The sequence below is a fragment of the Arachis hypogaea genome, chromosome 20, assembly GCF_003086295.3.
Source record: "Arachis hypogaea cultivar Tifrunner chromosome 20, arahy.Tifrunner.gnm2.J5K5, whole genome shotgun sequence".
In the NCBI taxonomy this organism is placed as follows: domain Eukaryota; kingdom Viridiplantae; phylum Streptophyta; class Magnoliopsida; order Fabales; family Fabaceae; genus Arachis; species Arachis hypogaea.
In genome coordinates, this window is record NC_092055.1 from 90,891,924 (window position 1) to 90,908,650 (window position 16,727).

At 42.7% G+C, this 16,727-nt stretch overlaps 1 non-coding gene across 1 annotated transcript; it reads left to right on the forward strand.

The window, feature by feature from the left end:
- The first annotated feature begins 15,806 nt into the window (after positions 1–15,806).
- LOC112787301 (small nucleolar RNA R71) lies at positions 15,807–15,914 on the forward strand. Its single transcript, XR_003194721.1, has one exon. It is a non-coding gene; the product is annotated as a small nucleolar RNA R71 (small nucleolar RNA).
- The last annotated feature ends 813 nt before the right edge of the window (positions 15,915–16,727 follow it).

A 16,727-nucleotide genomic window follows, 5' to 3' on the forward strand; every position in this document is an offset into this window, starting at 1 on the left:
TGAATATCTACCCAAAACTAGCTTATTTCCTAAGGAAATGCATGAAACTACCCTAAAAACAATAAAGAAAGGGTCAGCGAAACTGGCCAAAATGCCATGGCATCAAGAACACCGTATAAAAATGCGGACACCCCACCAAAAGACACTCTGGAATCCAATGGAGACAAAAATTCATCTAAACCGGGAGCAATAGAAGCCCTTCAAGATCGCTTGAAACAACTTGACGAAGAAACCCAACAACAACGAGAAATCAGAAAAGATCTACAAAAAGAAGTACGGCGACATCGAGAATTGGAAGACAAGTTACAGCAATTAGAAGCCGATCTCAAATTAAAAACCCCTCGGGTCACTCCTGAGGAAGGCTCACGCAAAGAACAGGATCCGTTCACCAGGGAAATCATGAAAACCAAAATTCCAAAAGACTTCAAACTCCCGGATATGATTTTGTACGACGGCACCACCAATCCCAACCATCATCTCAGCAAAATCAAAAGCAGAATGTACCTTACCGATGCCTCAGATGCCGTTCGCTGCAAAGCCTTCCCGACAACCCTCACGAAGACGGCGATCAGATGGTTCGACAGCTTACTTCCCAAGTCCATCTCAAACTTCGACGACCTAGCCGAAAAGTTCCTTGCCAGATTCTCCATCCAGAAAGATAAAGCTAAACACGCCTCCAGTCTACTAGGGATCAAACAAGGAGATCAGGAGAGCCTCCGCAACTACATGGAAAGATTCAACAAAACATGCATGGACATACAAAGCTTACCCACAGAGGCCGCCATCATTGGACTTATCAACGGCCTACGAGAGGGACCTTTCAGCTAGTCTATATCAAAAAAGTACCCGACCTCCTTAGACGAAGTGCAGGAACGGGCAGAAAAATACATCAACATGGAAGAAAACGCTCGGTTAGGAGAGACTTCAAAACCGGGGGCCTCCTACCGCGATAGAGACAAGGAATCCAAAAGAAAAGAAGACCGACAAGAGGAGAAAATTAAAAAATACCATAATTATACTCCCCTCAGAGCATCCCTAGTCGAAATATACAAAGAGGTCTGCCATACAGAAAAAATCCCCCCAGCACGGCCCCTCAAAGGAAAAAGGGGAGGAGGAAATCGGAAGGAATATTGTGAATATCATCGGGTCAGAGGACACGCCACCAACGAATGCTTCGACTTAAAAAATATCATAGAAAAATTGGTAAGGGAAGGAAAATTAGACCGATTCCTGGCCACCCGAGATGATGATCAAAGAAAAAGACGAAGGGATGAAGATACCGAGCGAACAGAACGATCACCTCGGACACCAGAAAGACATGTCCACATGATACATGGCGGATTCGCAGCAGGAGGGATCTCAAAATCTTCCCGCAAAAGGTATCTCAAAGAAGTATATCATGTCGAAGGAGAGGAGGAAGCACTCAACATCCCAGCGATAATATTCACTAAGGAGGATACGTCCGGCATCATCACAGGACACGACGATCCCATGGTCATCACCATCATATTGGCAAACGCCAACCTACACCGCACCTTAATAGACCAAGGGAGTTCTGCCGACATCTTATTCAAGACAGCCTTTGACAAACTCGGCTTAGAAGAAAAAGAACTTAAGGCATATCCAAACAGTCTGTTCGGGTTAGGAGATACTCCGGTTCGACCACTAGGATATATATCACTACATACAACCTTCGGAAAAGGAGACCAATCCAGGACCCTCACAATAGACTACATCGTAGTCAATGTAAGTTCAGCTTATAATGCTCTCATAGGTCAGACAACACTCAACCAACTCGGTGCAATAGTCTCGACCCCACACCTATGTATGAAGTTCCCAACTCCAAAAGGGATAGCCACGATAAAAGCTGACCAAAAGATGGCACGTCGCTGTTATAACGAAAGCCTAAACCTCAGAGGCAAAGGAGAAGAGTTCTACGCAATCGAGTTGGGCGGAGTTCAACAACGAGAAGATCTTCGCCCCCAACCAGAGGGCGAGATAGAAAAAATTCAGATCGGGGACACCTCGGAAAAAACAACTAATATCGGACCAATCCTTAAAGGAGATTTAAAAGAATTGCTAATATAATTCTTACGAGATAATGTCGACCTCTTTGCATGGAAAGCCGTGGACATGCCAGGCATAGACCCTAAGCTAATGTGCCACAAGTTGGCGGTCTACCCAGGATCTCGACTGGTACAGCAGAGACGAAGAAAGCTTGGGCCAGAGCGATCCCAGGCTGTGGAAGAGCAAGTACAGGCACTACTAGAAGCCGGATTTATAAGAGAAGTTAAATACCCGCTATGGCTAGCCAACGTTGTCTTGGTGAAAAAATCGAATGGGAAGTGGCGAATGTGCACCGATTACACCGATCTCAATAAAGCTTGTCCAAAAGATCCATACCCACTCCCAAGTATTGACGCCCTGGTAGATGCTTCCTCTGGATATAAATATCTCTCGTTTATGGACGCATATTCAGGATACAACCAAATTCCCATGTATCCACCAGATCAAGAAAAGACCTCGTTTTTAGCACCAAAGGCAAACTACTGTTACATCGTGATGCCCTTCGATCTCAAGAACGCAGGAGCTACTTATCAAAGACTAATGAATAAAGTTTTTTCGGATCACATTGGAAACATCATGGAGGTCTATGTGGACGACATGCTAATAAAAACACAAAGCGAAGAGACACTATTGTCCGACTTGTCTCAAGTATTTGACACCATTAGGAAGCATGACATGCGACTCAATCTCGCGAAATGCACCTTCGCAGTAGAAGCAGGCAAATTCTTAGGCTTCATGCTCACTCAAAGAGGAATTGAAGCAAATCCAGACAAATGTCAGGCCATACTCAACATGAAGAGCCCAACCTGTGTTAAAGAAGTACAGCAACTCAACGGGAGACTGGCCGCCCTATCCCGATTCTTAGCAGGAGCCGCGATAAGATCTCTTCCCTTCTATGCTACTTTAAGAAAGGGAAAACAATTCGAATGGACAATAAAGTGCGAACAAGCCTTCCAAGACCAAAAGAAGTTCTTAGGATAGCCACCTATCCTATTCCGACCGCGAGTTGGAGAACCACTCATATTATACCTCGCGGTGGGAAGCAAGGCAGTAGCATCAGCACTAGTCAGAGAAGACGAAAATGGACAACAACCCGTCTACTTCATTAGCAAGGCACTACAGGGATCCGAGCTGAACTACCAGAAAATAGAAAAATTTGCCTATACTCTTATCCTAACATCTCGACGACTTCGCCCGTACTTCCAGGCTCACACCATTATGGTTCGAACTAACCAGCCCATAAAAGGAATATTGCAGAAAACAGATCTAGCAGGCAGAATCCTACAATGGGCAGTCGAGTTGTCAGAGTTTGACCTCCAATATGAAGCTCGGACGGCCATCAAATCACAGTATCTGGCCGATTTTATTGCAGAATTCACAGATGCTCTAGAAACCCCCACAGAATGGAATCTTTACGTAGACGGTTCTTCAAATAAAACTGGAAGTGGTGCGGGCGTGATAATAAAAAGCAACCAAGGAACCCAAGTTGAGCTATCCCTCAAGTTCGGGTTCCCGGCCTCAAACAACCAGGCAGAATATGAAGCATTATTAGATGGTTTAAAGCTGGCTAAAGAAGTTGGAGCTCAAAAACTCAACATTTACAGCGATTCACAAGTGGTCACATCACAAATAATGGGGAGCTACCAAGCCAAAGATCCCACGATGAAAAAGTATTTGGATAAAACCAAGGAACAACTCGAACAAATAGGGGAGTATAAGATCTGCCACATACCCCGCGAACAAAATGCCCGAGCTGACGCACTCTCAAAACTAGCCAGCACCAAACCAGGGGGCAACAATAGAAGCCTCATCCAGGAAATGTTGCAGAACCTGTCAATCTCGGAAGAGGAAAAAGTCCTGACTATAACAAGTCAGGACCAAGGATGGATGATCCCTATAGCCAACTACCTCAGAACAGGAATGCTCCCCACAGAAGAAAAGGACGCAAAAAGGCTAAAAAGAGAGGCACAGTACTACACCATCATAAACAACATCCTGTACAAAAGAGGAATCTCAACACCTTTACTAAAATGCGTGCCAACCTCCAACACAAGAGAAGTACTAGAAGAAATACACGGTGGTATCTGTGGCAATCATCTCGGAGCACGAGCTCTCGCCAAAAAAGTGCTCCGGGTGGGATTTTATTGGCCAACTCTATAGGAAGAAGCCACATAATTTGTAAAGACATGCCCACCATGTCAGGAACATGCCAACTTTCACATCGCCCTGCCAGAAGAGCTCATCAGCGTGACCTCGCCTTGGCCGTTTGCAAAATGGGGACTCGATCTTGTCGGTCCCTTCCCACAGGGATCAGGACAAGTTAAATTCCTCATAGTAGGGGTAGATTACTTTACAAAGTGGATCGAGGTAGAGCCCCTAGCCAATGCCACTGCTCAAAGAAGCCGGAAATTCTTATATAGAAACATTGTCACAAGGTTCGGGGTTCCATATTCAATAACCACAGACAATGGCACCCAATTCACAGACGCAGGCTTCAGAAAACTAGTAGCCGACTTGAATATAAAGCACCAGTACACCTCCGTCAAACATCCACAAGCCAATGGGCAGGCCGAAGCTGCTAACAAAGTCATATTGGCCGGATTAAAACGGAGATTACAAGATGCAAAGGGAGCCTGGGCAGAAGAGCTTCCACAGGTCCTATGGGCATATCGAACAACGCCACATTCCACCACGAAGGAATCCCCCTTCCGATTAGCATACGGAATAGAGGCGATGATTCCAGTAGAGATTGAGGAAGGGTCGCCTAGAGTAGTTCACTACAATGAGGGAGCAAACTCCCAACTTCAGAGAGAAGAGCTCGACTTGTTACCCGAAATCTAAGAAAGAGCTCGGATCAGGGAAGAAGCTCTAAAACGCCGAATGGCTTCCAGATATAATCAAAAGGTAGTGCCGAGAAGTTTTGCAGAGAATGATCTCATCCTAATCCGTAATGATATTGGAACAACTCGACCAGGAGAGGGAAAGCTGGCAGCAAACTGGAAAGGACCCTACCGAGTTGTAGAAGTACTTGGAAAGGGCTACTACAGACTGTCTGAACTCGATGGACGAGAGCTTCCCAGGTCATGGCACGCCTGCAACCTCAGAAGGTACTACAGTTAGAAAAAATAAAAGATCTCATCATTAGACGCACTATTTTTCCTGAAAAGGTTTTTTAATGAGGCACCAAGTTGAGACTCAGACAATCCCATATGTATATATTTTGCACTTTTCCTTTAAATAAAATATATTTTAGATATTCTACAAAGATTTCAAGACGCATTAATCTGAACCATTCATCGTCCGATTATAAAGCAACAGATCGGCAGAAAGTGAAAAACAATTTCACTGCACGATCACGATAAAGACAACCGTCCGATAAAGGTGAAAACGCGATTCACCCAAAGGATGATCTAGAGATGACAACCACTTTCTACAAATCGGCAAAGATGAACACAGAATAATGTAAGAAGTTATCGAAAGTGATCTAAAAAAAGAACCTGATGAGGTCTTACGGATTGCTAAAATAATAACTTAAAGACTGGCCGACATTGAGAAGTCGGACCAAGTCAACCCAAGTTATAAGTAAACCCTGGAAAGAGGTCTGGTCAACCCTATTAAAGAGGATTACTTTAACTTAGAAGGGCTCGACATGACAAAGTCAGCCCAAAATGAAAAGTTATAAAATCCGAAAAAAGAGAGGATTACAAAAATAACTTAAAGGAGACCGATATAACGAAGTCGGACTCCTACTACCAACAAGTTATAAAAGTAATCCCTGAAAGAGACCTGACAAAGGTCCAAGAAAGAGGATTACAAAAATAACTTAAAGGAGACCGATATAACAGAGTCGGACTCCTACTACTAACAAGTTATAAAAGTAATCCCTGAAAGAGACCTGACAAAGGTCCAAGAAAGAGAATTACAAAAATAACTTAAAAGAGACCGATATAACGAAGTAGGACTCCTACTACTAACAAGTTATAAAAGTAATCCCTGAAAGAGATCTGACAAAGATCCAAGAAAGAGGATTACAAAAATAATTTGGAGGACCAACTTGAAGAATCGGTTATAAATCGTCAGAAATACAAGCAAGAGCGAGAAAACCGAAAAACAAGTCGGACCCACAAACTCAAAAGATCCATGCAACAAACAAAAAGTGCAAAGCAATCTAAAGAGGTCGAGCTGCAAGGTCTCAAACATTCTCAGAAAACAGAGGAGATGCCAAGTCAAGAACTACCTTTTTCAAATCTACAAAAGTTATAAGACCTCGGAGGTCACCAAAACCTACCTTAAAAGGAAAGCGAGCTACCTTTTGTTTTTCAAAAACAAAAAGTTGCTAGGCAAGCAACGAGAAAGTGTCAACAGTTAAATAAAACATAAAGAGTTTAAAAAATCCCACAAGACGGGCCAACTACATATCCAGAATAAAGTAAAACTAAGGGTCAGAAGGCTTTTTGGCAGCATCAGTCCGAGGAGACGGAGGGCGAGTCTGGAGAGAAACAGCATCTGCAGTACCGCCATCCCGGTTTAAGATCTGGCAATCGGGATCAGAAGCGGGAGGCTCGACCTCGGCAGGAACAGCAGAAGTCGACACCTTGGTAGAGGATACGGAAGGAGGATCAACAACATTATCATCCTCGTCATCAGGAACAATCTTGCTATCCCTGACAACGTTATCTAAGCTGAAAAGAGTCAGGTCGGCCTCAGGAGCAATAACCCGAACTTGCTCCTTCAAGTTCTCATAAGTAGCAGTCACGCTGCCAACAAGATGACTTTGGAGCTCAGCATAATCTTCCTGAACACTGTCAAGCTCCCCCCTCAGGCGCATCACCTCCCGATAAGATGAAAGGTAACTCTCCTTGTGCATCAGGACTGCGTCCTCAGCCAACCTCAAAGAAGCTACCAATGACTGAGAACTCGCCTCCTCATTCTTCAAGTCCTTCTCCAGCTTGGCCACCTTTGTCTCAAGCTCGTCCTTTAACTCCTTCATCCGATCAAACTCTTGTTTCGCCTCCTCCATAAACGCTTTAGTGGCGTGGAGAGGGAGATTCTGAGCAGTCCGATTTATGGCAGCCGACATATACGCCATCTTCACATGATTTCGGGCCATGAATTCCAAGTGATGAAGGATGGACACATCGTTCATGGAGAGAGCACCGTAGGGACCGATTTGTTGATCCACGAATTCAATAGCATTAAAATCAGGAGCATCGAGGTCGAAGGGCTCAGCAGTCTTTTGTTTTTTATTGGGAGGAGCAACAGAAGGAGCAGCATCAGCGACGTGAGGATCTACCAAACGAACTCGGGGTGTAGGGATCACTTTCTTCACCCCGGTGGAACTCTGTACTGAGGGCTTCTCGCGCACTTGGGAGGATCCCTCTCCAGCTGCCCTGGCAGCAACCTTTCTGGTAGCAGTCGCCCTCTGTGCCCTCTTAAAAGCTTTCATAGCCTCATTATTCTTCATGGCCTCTGCAAACAAAATAGAAAATTCAGCTACAAGTCGGATAAGTCGGAAAAGACAGCTACAAGCAACATAAACAAGATAATAAAAGAAACACAAGATACCTAGTTCAGTTTGAAGAAGAGAAGGATTGGTTAGAAATTTTTTTGTATCAAGATGGGGAGTTTGACCCCAGCGTTCTTCCAAGATAGTCACAAAAGCTCGCTCAGCCTCATCCAATATTTCCTACGAATACCTGGAGACCCTCACATCTTTTTGCCATTCCAAGGGAAAACCAGGTTCGTCATTCTCATCCAGAAAAAAGGGCCGAGCTCCTTCAACAGCTCGGACCTTGAAAAAGTAGTTTTTAAAATCACAGAACGACTCATCAAACATGGAAAAAACCTTCTTCCCCTGGGTAGAACGAAAGAAGACCTAGGCTGACTTTTTTTTTACCACACCGGGCTTAGTCAAGATAAACAGATAGAAAGAGAGAGATTGGGAAGCAGGAATACCAAAACCATCGCACAGCAATTGAAAAATTTTTATGAAACCCCAGGAGTTGGGGTGAAGTTGGGAAGGGGCAACATTACAAGACCATAACAGGTCGGTTTCAAATGGAGTAAAAGGAAGGGTAATACCCAGTTGACCAAAGAAAAAATCGTAAGCATAAAAAAAGGGGCGTTGTCAACAACTCAAGTCGAGAAGCAGATTCTCTCGTCAGAAGAAGGAGGAACAAGCTCGTAGTTCTTCTCATCACCAGAATTACTACAGACACTATGAAACTGCCTAAGCTTAGCACAAAACTCAGAATCAACCAGCGAGACACACATGAGAACCATGGAGTCCACCCAATCAGCCATACCCGCAGGGACCTGGGAAGGCATCTCTACAACGTTATTTCGGGAAGACATGAGGTCAACTAAATCCTACAAAAAGAAAAGAAGAATGGATTACTTAAAAACATCTCAGACAGGGGGCAAAACATCTCGACGGGTGGATAAACAAAAAAGGGAAAACCCCAAGACTTAAGACAAAAAGTCTCGGGGCATCCCTTGGAGGCAGTAAACAAACAAGGTCTTCAAGTTATTTCTACAGCCTACATCCCAGCACTCATCAAAATAAAATCCAGAAAGAAAACAAAGGAAGCAAAAACACAAAAAGGTCCACCCTTCTACAGTTTATCAGGAAAAGCATTGCTCCTACAGTTTACCAGCAAAAAGCACTACTTCTACAGTATATCAGAAATACCAAAAAGGCGCAAACTTTTTTTTAATCAAGCAAAAAATCATCAGCCAAGGCATAAACAGAAACGGCGGCAACATGCAAAAGAAAAAAGATTCAAGCAACAAGAAAAAGATTCGCACCGAAAAAAAATGAAGAAATTCCAGAGCATGCAACAAATCAAGAATGATAAAAATAGAAAGATCCAAACTTTCTCCAAAAAGAAGATCAAAAGAAAAACTCCATCGCAAAGTCAAAAACAATGAGGAAAATACGAAATGGGACTAACCTGGAGACGGAAGAAGCTTCGAGGAAGAGTGGAAGCGCAAAGATAAGGGCTGCCCAGAAAAACGCCAAGCGACGCCGCAAACACAAGAAAGCAGAAGCGCAAGCGAAAGACAGAGAGCAGATGAGAGAAACAGAAAATGAGAGAGTAAAGAGAGAAGTTACGAAGAAGAAATGAAGAAGAGAAACCGTTTTTGATCACGAAATTCAAAATAAAAGCCAAGAGAGAATGAAGGGCAAATTAATGCCAATTAAATTCGGATACTAAAACCGCTTGCGTTCCCAAAAAAACGCTAATACAAAAGCGCACGCTTTTAGAGGAAAACGTTCTACATTCAAAAAAGACTTTACAAAGAAAGGAATCGACAAATGCTTGAGTTCGACTTTAAGAAGGACAGAAGTCAAGGACTCGACCTCAAAAAGAAGATCAAGCTCAAGCAGGGGCACTGTTCATACCCTGGGTCGAGCTATCCGACCTGGGATGATTCGAGATAGAGCGACCAACCTCTTCAGGTCAGACTATCCGACCTCTTCTCAAAGAGCTCGGCCAAATCGACAGGAGAGCCCAGATTAAGGGCCCAAATAGAGGAGCACGACCCGAATCCTAAGGCGGCCTAAGCCTATAGAGATGAAGGCGGTTCCGTTGAAGATACACTGACCTCAACTCAAAGATAAAGATAAGATAGGATAACTAACTTATCTTATCCAAAAGATACACTGACCTCAACTCTGATTCTACATAACACCTGTTTAATACCTATGCTAACTTAAGCATCGAAGTCTCTTGCAGGTACCCCCCACCCTTCGGTGATAGAGGATCAGCAATACGTTCAAGTCCAAATAAGTCGGACATACCAGCTCCGGTCACCATTCACCAACCGGACACATCGGTTCCGACCAGCACAGAAGATCTCGTCCGAGATCGACCTACAGTTTCAGATATCCCTCGGAACAACAATTAAAAGGAAAATTCAAAGTAAAGTCTAGAGGTCCTAATTACATCAAACTAGATTCTATTTATACACTTTCTATTCTTGGATTTTGGAATTTGGATGGGCTTTTGATTTGGTGAAGAAATGAATTAAGTTGGAGTTTTAATTCAATTTTCAGCCCAATATTTCACCTCCCAGGGGCAAGCTCAGTTGGAAAAACCAACTGAGCACTCAAGTGTGCTGCCCGTGTAAAGTGTGGTGCGCGTCCCAGCCTTGCTGGAGTGTGTGACTGGTGCACGAAATTGTGATCTCCAGGCTCGAACAAATCCTGGTAATGGCTCCAGAGCTTGGTGCTCTGATCTTAATTCATAATTGTCACAACTTCGATACAACTAACCAGCAAGTGCACTGGGTCGTCCAAGTAATACCTTACGTGAGTAAGGGTCGAATCCCACGGAGATTGTTGGTATGAAGCAAGCTATGGTCACCTTGTAGATCTCAGTCAGGCAGATATAAAGTGATAATGGTGTTTTCGAATAATAAATAATAAAATAGGGATAGAGATACTTATGTAAATCATTGGTAGGAATTTCAGATAAGCGAATGGAGATGCTTTTCGTTCCTCTGAATCTCTGCTTTCCTGCTATCTTCATCCAATCAGTCTCATTCCTTTCCATGGCTGGCTTTATGTGATACATCACCACTATCAATGGCTACTTTCGGTCATCTCACGGAAAAATGATCCAATGCCCTGTCACGGCACGGCTAATCGTCTGGAGGCATCACCCTTGTCAATGGCTTCATCTTATCCTCTCAGTGAATAATATGCTCACGCACCCTGTCACGGCACGGCTATTCATCTGTCGGTTCTCGATCATGCCGAAATAGGATTTACTATCCTTTTGCGTCTGTCACTAACGCCCTGCAATCGCGAGTTAGGAGCTCGTCACAGTCATTCAATCATTGAATCCTACTCGAAATACCACAGACAAGGTTTAGACCTTCCGGATTCTCTTGAATGCCGCCATCATTCTAGCTTACGCCACGAAGATTCTGGTTGGGAGATCTAAGAGATACTCATTCTAGCTTAATTCATGTAGAACAGAAGTGTTTGTCAAGCACGCGTTCATAAGGGAGAAGGATGATGAGCGTCACACATAATCATCACCTTCATCACGTTCTTGGGTGCGAATGGATATCTTAGAAGCGAAATAAGATGAATTGAATAGAAAACAGTAGTACTTTGCATTAATCTTTGAGGAACAGCAGAGCTCCACACCTTAATCTATGGAGTGTAGAAACTCTACCGTTGAAAATACATAAGTGAAGGTCCAGGCATGGCCGTGTGGCCAGCCCCCATGGTCTAAGAACAATGCGTTCAAAGCTCCTCAAAAAGACTAGTAAAAGGTCCTATTTATAATAAACTAGTCACTAGGGTTTACATGAGTAAGTAATTGATGCATAAATCCACTTTCGGGGCCCACTTGGTGTGTGTTTGGGCTGAGCTTAAGTGTTCCACGTGCAGAGGTCATTTGTGGAGTTGAACGCCAGTTTCTGTGCCAGTTTGGGCGTTCAACTCTGGTTTTGGATCCTTTTCTGGCGCTGGACGCCAGATTTGGGCAGAAGGCTGGCGTTAAACGCCAGTTTACGTCGTCAATGCTTGGCCAAAGTATGGACTATTATATATTGCTGGAAAGCCCTGGATGTCTACTTTCCAACGCAATTGGAAGCGCGCCATTTCGAGTTCTGTAGCTCCAGAGAATCCACTTTGAGTGCAGGGAGGTCAGAATCGAACAGCATCAGCAGTCCTTTTTCAACCTCTGAATCTGATTTTTGCTCAAGTCCCTCAATTTCAGCCAGAAAATATCTGAAATCACAGAAAAACACACAAACTCATAGTAAAGTCCAGAAATGTGAATTTAACATAAAAACTAATGAAAACATCCCTAAAAGTAGCTAGATCCTACTAAAAACATACTAAAAACAATGTCAAAAAGCGTATAAATTATCCGCTCATCACAACACCAAACTTAAATTGTTGCTTGTCCCCAAGCAACTGAAAATCAAATAGGATAAAAAGAAGAGAATATACTATAAATTCCAAACTATCAATGAAACATAGCTCCAATCATATGAGCGGGACTTATAGCTTTTTGCCTCTTAAATAGTTTTGGCATCTCACTTTATCCATTGAGGTTCAGAATGATTGGCATCTATAGGAACTCAGAGTTCAGATAGTGTTATTGATTCTCCTAGTTCAGTATGATGATTCTTGAACACAGCTTTCTTATGAGTCTTGGCCGTGGCCCTAAGCACTTTGTTTTCCAGTATTACCACCGGATACATAAATGCCACAGACACATAATTGGGTGAACCTTTTCAGATTGTGACTCAGCTTTGCTAAAGTCCCCAATTAGAGGTGTCCAGGGTTCTTAAGCACACTCTTCTTTTGCTTTGGACCTTGACTTTAACCGCTCAGTCTCAAGTTTTCACTTGACACCTACACGCCACAAGCACATGGATAGGGACAACTTGGTTTAGCCGCTTAGACCAGGATTTTATTCCTTTAGGCCCTCCTATCCACTGATGCTCAAAGCCTTGGGATCCTTTTTTATTTGCCCTTGCCTTTTGGTTTTAAGGGTTATTGGCTTTTTTCTGCTTGCTTTTTCTTTTTCTTTCTATTTTTTTTCTTCTTTTTTTTTTTCGCCTATTTTTTTTCTGCAAGCTTTGTTCTTTGCTGCTTTTTCTTGCTTCAAGAATCATTTTTATGATTTTTCAGATTATCAAATAACATGTCTCCTAGTCATTATTCTTTCAAGAGCCAACATATTTAACATTCTTAAACAACAACTTCAAAAGACATATGCATTGTTCAAGCATACATTCAGAAAACAAGAAGCATTGTCACCACATCAATATAATTAAACTAAGTTCTAGGATAAATTCGAAACTCATGTACTTCTTGTTCTTTTGAATTAAAACATTTTTCTTTTAAGAGAGGTGATGGATTCATAGGACATTCATATCTTTAAGACAGAGTTACTAACTACTAATGATCATGTAATGAAGACACAAACATAGATAAGCACATAACATAGAAAACGAAAAGCAGAAGAAATAAGAGCAAGGAATGAATCCACCTTAGTGATGATGGCGTTTCAATGATGTTTTTGAGCTCTTCTATGTCTCTTCCTTGCCTTTGTTGCTCCTCCCTCATTGCTTTTTGATCTTCTCTTATTTCATGGAGCATGATGGAGTGCTCTTGATGTTCCACCCCTTAGTTGCTTCCAATAATTGTGTGGAAGAAAATGTATCCCCTGAGGTATCTCAGGGATCTTTTGATTTGCAGTCAAATGTTCTACCACTGAGCTATAGACCCTTGATGGAAGCTTTTGTCTTCCCTTTCCTCTTTCTAGAGGTTTCTCTGGCCTTAGGTGCCATCAATGGTTATGGAAAAAACAAAAAAAGCTATGCTTTTACCACACCAAACTTAGAATGTTGCTCGCCCTCGAGCAAAAGAAGAAAGAATAGAAGAATAAGAAGAGATGGAGGAGATGGATTGGAGTGTGTATTCGGCCATATGGGTGGGATTGGGTGGGAGAGAGATGTTGAATTTTGAAGGTAGTGGGTGTATGGATGTGAGTGGTAAATGGAAAGAGAGATGATGAGGTAGGTGGGGATCCTGTGGGGTCCACAGATCCTGAGATGATCCTGTGGGGTCCACAGTTCCTGAGGTGTCAAGGCATTTACATCCCTGCACTAATTTAGGCATGTAAAATACCCTTGCACACAACTCTGGGCGTTCAGCGCCAGGTTGGTGCCCATTTTGGGCGTTCAACGCCCCTTTGCTGCCATTTCTGGCGTTGAACACCAGAACCATGCTTGTTCTGGGCGTTCAGCGCCAGGATGCTCCCATTTTGGGCGTTCAGCGCCAGAACTATGCTCTGTTCTGGCGTTTGAACGCCAGACAGATGCTCCTCCAGGGTGTGATTTTTCTTCTGCTGTTTTTGATTCCATTTTCAATTTTTATATTTATTTTGTGACTCCTCATGATCATGAACCTATAAAGACACATAACTAAGAAAAATATAGTTAGATAAATAAACATTGGGTTGCCTCCCAACAAGCGCTTCTTTAATGTCAATAGCTTGACAGTGGGCTCTCATGGAGTCTCACAGATGTGCAGAGCTTTGTTGAGACTCTCCAACACCAAACTTAAAGTTTGGATATGGGAGTTCAACACCAAACTTAGAGTTTGGTTGTGGCCTCCCAACACCAAACTTGGAGTTTGACTGTGGGGGCTCTGGTTGACTCTGCTTGGAGAGAAGCTTTTTCTGCTTCCTCTCCATGGTTGCAGAGGGAGATCCTTGAGTTTTAAACACAAGGGAGTTCTCATTCCATTGAAGGAATATTTCACCTCTGTCAACATCAATCACAGCTCTTACTGTGGCCAGAAAAGGTCTTCCTAGGATGATGGATTCATCCTCTTCCTTTCCAGTGTCCAAGACTATGAAATCAGTAGGTATGTAAAGGCCCTCAACCTTTACTAATACATCTTCTACTTGTCCATAAGCCTGTCTTCTTGAGCTGTCTGCCATCTCTAGTGAGATTTTAGCAGCTTGCACCCCATAGATTCCCAGTTTCTCTATTACAGAGAGGGGCATGAGGTTTATTCCAGAACCAAGGTCACACAGAGCTTTAAAGATCATGGTGCCTATGGTACAGGGTATTATGAACTTTCTAGGATCCTGTCTCTTCTGAGGCAATGTCAGTTGATCCAGATCACTTAGTTCATTGATGAACAAGGGAGGTTCAACTTCCCAAGCATCAATGCCAAACAATTTGGCATTCAGCTTCATGATTGCACCAAGAAACTTGGCAGTTTGCTCTTCAGTAACATCCTCATTCTCTTCAGAAGAGGAATACTCATCAGAGCTCATGAAGGGCATAAGGAGGTTCAATGGGATCTCTATGGTCTCTAGATAAGCCTCAGAGTCCTTTGGTTCCTCAGAGGGAAGCTCCTTATTGATCACTGGACGTCCCAGGAGGTCTTCCTCCTTGGGATTCACGTCCTCTCCTCTCCTCACAGGTTCGGCCATGGCGCTTATGTCAATGGCCTTGCATTCTCTTTTTGGATTCTCTTTTGTATTGCTTGGGAGAGTACTAGGAGGGATTTCAGTGATCCTTTTACTCAGCTGGCCCACTTGTGCTTCCAAATTTCTAATGGAAGACCTTCGTTTCATTCATGAAACTTACAGTGGCCTTGGACAGATCAGAGACTAAGGTTGCTAAATTAGAAGTATTTTGTTCAGAGTTCTCTGTCTGTTGCTGAGTTGATGATGGAAAAGGCTTGCTATTGCTAAACCTGTTTCTTCCACCATTATTAAAGCCTTGTTGGGGCTTTTGATCCTTCCATGAGAAATTTAGATGATTTCTCCATGTTGAGTTATAGGTGTTTCCATAAGGTTCACCTAAGTAATTTACCTCTGCTATTGCAGGGTTCTCAGGATAATAGGCTTCTTCTTCAGAAGAAGCCTCTTGAGTACTGTTGGATGCAGCTTGCATTCCATGCAGACTCTGAGAAATCATATTGACTTGCTGAGTCAATATTTTATTCTGAGCCAATATGGCATTCAGAGTATCAACTTCAAGAACTCCCTTCTTCATAGGCGTCCCATTACTCACAGGATTCCTTTCAGAAGTGTACATGAACTGGTTTTAGCAACCATGTCAATGAGTTCTTGAGCTTCTGCAGGCGTTTTCTTTAGATGAATGGATCCACCTGCAGAAGTGTCCAGTGACATCTTTGATAGCTCAGATAAACCATCATAGAATATATCCAGGATGGTCCATTTTGAAAGCATGTCAGAAGGACACTTTTTGGTCAACTGTTTGTATCTTTCCCAAGCTTCATAGAGGGATTCACCTTCCTTCTGTCTGAAGGTTTGAACATCAGCTCTAAGCTTGCTCAGCTTTTGAGGAGGAAAGTACTTGGCTAAGAAAGCCGTGACCAGCTTATCCCAAGAGTTCAGGCTGTCTTTGGGTTGAGAATCCAACCATAATCTAGCTCTGTCTCTTACAACAAAAGGGAAAAGCATGAGCCTGTAGACTTCAGGATCTACTCCATTAGTCTTAACAGTATCACATATCTGCAAGAATTCAGTTAAGAACTGAAAGGGATCTTCAGATGGAAGTCCATAAAACTTGCAGTTCTGCTGCATCAGAGAAACTAATTGAGGTTTCAGCTCAAAGTTGTTTGCTCCAATGGCAGGAATGGAGATGCTTCTTCCATGTAAATTGGAATTAGGTGCAGTGAAGTCACCAAGCATCTTCCTTATATTATTATTATTTTCGGCTGCCATCTCCTCTTCCTGTTCGAAAATTTCTGAAAGGTTATCTCTGAATTGTTGTATTTTAGCTTCCTTTAATTTTCTCTTCAGAGTCCTTTCAAGTTCTGGATCTGCTTCCACAAGAATGTTCTTATCCTTGCTCCTGCTCATATGACAAGGAAGAATGGACAGAAAAATAATAATAATAATAGAGATTCTCTTTACCACAGTATAGAGGTTCCCTTTTGTGAGTAGAAGAAAAGGGGGAGATAAAGGATGTGATGTAAAGGAAGAAGCACAACTGTACGAATGGAAGAGATGTGAGATGAGATGTTAGGATATGAATGAATAAATAGAATAGGATGGGGGAGGTATAATTTTCGAAAATTATTTTTGAAAAGGAGTTAGTGATTTTTGAAAATAGTTTTTGAAAAATATTTAGTATTTTTT